This window comes from Lathyrus oleraceus, chromosome 7 (genome assembly GCF_024323335.1).
Source record: "Lathyrus oleraceus cultivar Zhongwan6 chromosome 7, CAAS_Psat_ZW6_1.0, whole genome shotgun sequence".
NCBI classification, from domain to species: Eukaryota; Viridiplantae; Streptophyta; class Magnoliopsida; order Fabales; family Fabaceae; genus Lathyrus; species Lathyrus oleraceus.
In genome coordinates this window covers 52,374,995-52,380,507 of record NC_066585.1, presented here as the reverse complement: position 1 = coordinate 52,380,507, position 5,513 = coordinate 52,374,995, and positions in this window count along the sequence as shown.

The following is a 5,513-nucleotide window of genomic DNA, read 5'->3' as shown; positions in this document are numbered from 1 at the left end:
TTATAGTTCAAGTTTATATCGATGATATTATTTTTGGATCCACTGATATGCAACTTGTCAAGGGGGAGTTGAATTACATCCTTGGGCTTCAAATCAAGAAACTTGATGAAGGAAAATTTATGTGTCAAACCAAATATTGCAATGACTTACTAAAGAGATTTGGTATGGAAGATGCAAATTTGATTGACACAAGGATGCCTACAAATGGAAACTTGGAAAGGAATAAAAATGGTAAGGATATATATGTCAAGGAGTATTGAGGTATGACCGGTTCTCTTCTATATTTCACTACATCTTGGCCATATATTATGTTTAGCGTGTGCATGTGTTCTCGTTATCAATCAACTTCTTATGAATATCATTTAAAAGCCGTAAAACGTATTCCTAGGTATCTTCATGGTAATTCTTAGCATGGGCCTTGGTATTCTAAAGGAAGTGATTGTAATTTGGTTGGGTATACCGATTCCGATTTTTCTAGTTGAAAATCGGATAGGAAGAGTACTAGTGGAACTTGTCACATGTTTTTTAAATTCCTTAGTAAGTTGGCACAACAAGAAACAAGTTTCCGTTGCTTTGTCAACTATCGAGGCGAAATACGTAGCGATCGGTAGTTGTTGTGCTCAAATTTTGTGGCTCAAACAACAACAACTTGATTTTAATATTAAACTACAACGTATTCCTATTATGTGCGATAACACTAGTGCCATTAATCTAACTAAAAATCAGGTGTTACATTCTCGTACTAAGCATATTGAGATATGTCACCACTTCCTACATGGCCATGTTGAGAAAGGAGACGTCTTATTTTGAGCATGTTGATAATAAAAATCAACTTGCAGATATCTTTACAAAACCTCTTACGACCGCACCATTTTTCAACATTCAAAGGGAGTTGGGAATATTTGTTATCTCAAATCTTGCCTAAGTATGATTTGTTGCATGAACTTTATATATTTTTGCTCTAACTTTCCTTGGAAGTTCAATCACTTCAAAGTGCATTCTTCATCAATTCATAAGAAAGGTAATATTGTTCCATTTTCCTCTTTCTCCCTTGTTGTAAGTGAGCTTTTACTTTTTCATATTGCTTGTGTTCCAAAAAATTGATATTCTTGATGTATGAAATAGTTCATGAATGTTCACTTCCAAAAATTTCTATTGATCTATGTCAATTATATGCTTATAGTGACTTTGTGTTATTTTCTCCATATGCTTGAAATATGCTTTTGGTGCATTGACTTGTTATCTATTCTTGCATGAAATATGGTTAAACATGTTATAATATTAACAAAATTCTTATTGTGTGTCATTGTTATGATAACATCTCTGTTTTTGCGGTGGTGGTAAATCTATATATTTCCTTGCTAGAGCACATGCGTGTGAACCATTTCGGGAGCATCAAAGGCATATGTCACGTAATCATGTCGCTTTTGTAGCAACCCACGAGTTTTTGATTTCATTGTATCTTTCATCTTTCATGTTTGTGTTATGTTATTTGGCATAAGTTTTGGCAATTATGTTCTATTGTTGCTTTATATGCGTATACTTATGTTAAAACATTATTTTCCAATATGCAAATCATTCTATGTAAGTTCTACCGTATTGATCTTCTTATCTTTCCAAACCACCTATGTGTGTTATATTAGTTTATGCGTTATACTTCTCATGGTCTGCTTCGTTTATTTTTTATGTTGCCAAAGGGGGAGAAGCAAGATGAAGTTGGGATGCATATATTTAGGGGGGGCCTTTAATTGAAAACACGAAACACATCGTCTCAAGTTTTGCCATCATAAAAAATGGGGAGTATGTGAGTGCAACTTCCGTTAGATGTGTCTTGCATGATGTTAAAACTATGATACTTTAGCGTTAATGTATATTGGATGTTATCCTCTGGTTCTCTATGTGCATGTTTGCATTAGGATGCATAAAAGCATTTGGGAGAAAATTAGAAAAGGTCTCATGCATAAAAAATGCATGAAAAATATTTTTTTGTGAAAAGTTACAACATAGGTCGACACATACGTATATAGGTCAACCTATATAAAAACAATTTCTATTATAGGTCAACACATGCATTCCATAGGTCGACACCCATGTTGAAGTATTGAAGCTTGTAGGTTCTGACTCATGTGTCGCCTCTTCAGGTCGACACATAGGTAGCACATGGTAAACACAGGTCGACACATGATCTTACACAGGTTGACCTATGCGACAATTTTTTTTCAAAAATTCAAATTTTTTCCAAGTCTTGTGCATTCCTTTTGTCTCAAAATATGCATGCATATAAATACTTCATACATGCATCATTGTCTAGTGAGGTTTCTAGCGAGTAAAACCTATACAAAATCAGGATTTCAAAGCATTCCATCATCTTAAACCTCTCTTCTATGCATACACACAACTAAACTACACATAATCATTTTTTGATTAAGTTCCATCTAGATTAGGGTTGATAACGTCCAATTAGGTTGATTGTACCGTTGATGTTGGGCTGAGAACTTTAAGCATTTCAAATCAAAAAACCTAGGTGGGGTTCTCCTTCTAGACCGTTAGGGTTTGAAGGTTTTGGACAAGATTGTTCAATCTGGATCCAATTGAGTGAAAGCCTTGGGACAAGGGGTTCCATTCAAGGGAGTAGCATGAGTTGGTGGATCACATTGGAAAATCTTGGGTTTCAACAAGTGTGTGCTTGGAATTAATTCGACCTAGTGAAAGCTTTGAATAACAAGGGGTTTTGTTCAAAGAAGTAGCGTGAGAACGATGAATTAAAGCGACATTGTTGGTTACTTGCTAAATCTTTGATCAACGTTCTTGGATGTGGTTGAATCAACATCAAACCTAGGTTTTTTAGGGTTAAAATACTCCATCTCTTGTATTGGCACATTAGCAAAGCAAGATATAATATAATATCTCAATTCGAATTCGAGTTGAGGGCAGACATACACATAGTAAGGTCGATTGGGGAGCTTCCTAAACAAATTCTTGTGCGCACACACACACACACACACACACACACACACACACTCTCTCTCTCTCTCTCTATATATATATATATATATATCTTTTATTTTCGATTCACAAATTTTCAATTGCATTGATCGTTTGGATCATAATTTTAAACCCATTTTGAAATTGGTGTTGTTGTGTAGATCACAAGCCAATTGGTTATGATTGGATTTCTAGAACAACAAAACCACATAGCACTCCAAACATTATTGATTGCACACTAAGTGTTTGACAAATTGTCTCTCTTGTGTTTGTGTGTGAATTATCATTGGAGATAAACTTATCCGTATAACTTTGCATTCAACTTGTTCTGATTAGTTTTTGCTGATAGATTTGTGAATCCTTATATATTGTTGCCTTTTATACGCATATTCGAGCTTTTTGATAGCGGGTCGGTTAGACAATTTTTTGATCAGGGATATTTGTAACTTGCTTCCGCGTCATAAAAGTTTCAAACTATTTTTTGTCAAGTTTTTAACTCGGGATTTATTCACCCCCTCTAGATCTAGGTCTATCGTCTAATAACAATAAGAGTGAACCAGATAAGAAATGGATATAAGACAATAACCAATCCTACCAGTGTGGAGGAGGAAACCGAAATCCAACGGACAAGACTCAAATCACCATCACAATCCAAAAATATCTTGAGCAATACAATAACTTGACCCTTGTCGCACCTTAAAGAACACAAACCACCTTGCAGATGATGACAATTGTTGGTTGGTAACTCGAGTTGAGGCTTGACTGTCGGGGAGGAGAAGGAGGGATTTAGACCATGAACAAACAACCACCAAAATCTTGAAGGAGTCCAGAAAGCTCAACACAAAAGTCAATCAAACCCCTCAAACTGAGTTACAAGCAAATACGGTGGTGTCGGAGACATCTATGGAGATGCTGGAGACCAATATTTTGTGACATCGACAAGGTGAAGAGGTGACAACCTCAGAGGAGCTTTAGGATGGAGCGACTAGAGAGGCGTCACACCACCAAAATTGGAAGCTACATGGGTGGTTGATAAGTTTGTTTTTAGAGAGAATGCAAAGAAATGGTTTTAGTGAGAGAGTATGCGTTAAGTTCCACATTTGTAAGCCAACTAAAAAATAAATTTTCAAGCAAATTGAAATTATATTAAATAAAAAATAGAGAAATAGAAATATTGGGTAATAAACTTACCCAATGAGTCCAAACAAGTGTAATCAACCTAAATAGACAAGATTACACAAATGAAATCAATCCTAATTGATCATAAAAAACAAACACTCAACATAAGCACAACCCAGCGAATCTGCGTATACTTACGAAACCAAGCTGCAAAAAAAGATGAAGAATGATTGTCTGAGAGTCTTAACTGGAGTTTTAAAGTGGGAAAATAAGTCAACCTCCAACACATAACTGATCAATGTACCATCAACTTTCTACCACAACAACAACAAGCATACAAGCCCTTTCGAGCATAACAATATGGATTCAAGCAATAAGAATGAGCCATATAAGACTGTGGTTAGAAGACAACAATCATTCCAACCGACGCAAAAGAGGAAACCTAAATGCAACAAACAATACTTGAATAACCATCACAATCCAAAAAGATCTGAAGCAACACAAAAACTCAGGTAATATTCATGGATGGATCGTCTAATAGTTACATAAGTGGTGCGTCTGTGATTTTGGATAACGGGTCCGGTCTGATAGTTGAAGTTTCTTTGAGGTTCAATTTTCCTGCCACTAATAACCAAGCCAAGTACAAAGCAGTGACTGTAGGGGTGACTTTTGCCTAGGAGATGGGGGCAGACAATATCAAGGTACACATAGATTCCCAACTCTTCGTCTCTTAGATTAGAGGACAAGACCAAGCTAAGGATCCATTACTTCAACCATACTTGAAGTTAGCCAAAGAGAAGTTGGAGAGGTTCAAGATGTATGAAGTCGCTTATATTTCCCGGGAGGATAACACTCGGGTAGACAAACTCTCTAGATTAGCAAGCATAAGAAGTATCGAAATTAACCATTCTTTTGTCCAAGAAAATACGCAGATCCTAAGAATTGAAGCCTCGGGAGACATAATGTTAGCCATATACAACATTGATCCATCCTTCTGGATGTCTCTGATTTTGATGTATATAGAGCAAAGGGTTATACCATCCGATCCAACAGAATCTACTGTGGTAGAAAGAAGATATAACTCACATACCATGATCAAAAGAACTTGGTATAAAAGGGGCATATCTACCCCTCTACTAAGATTCATGGGTAAGGAAGAGGTTGTTTACACACTCTTGGAAGTACACAAAGGAATAATAGGGCAACACCTGAAGGCCATGGCATTGGCGAAAAATATTTTGAGAGAAGTGTATTACTGGTCATCCATGGTTCAAGACTTGAAAGAGTGCGTGAAGAAATGAGAGCAATGCCAGTGGAATAGAGACATGTTTAATGCCCTGTCCATAGAGTTGCACATTTTGACATCACCTTGGTTATTCTTACAATGGGAGAGACATTTTGAGTTCTTT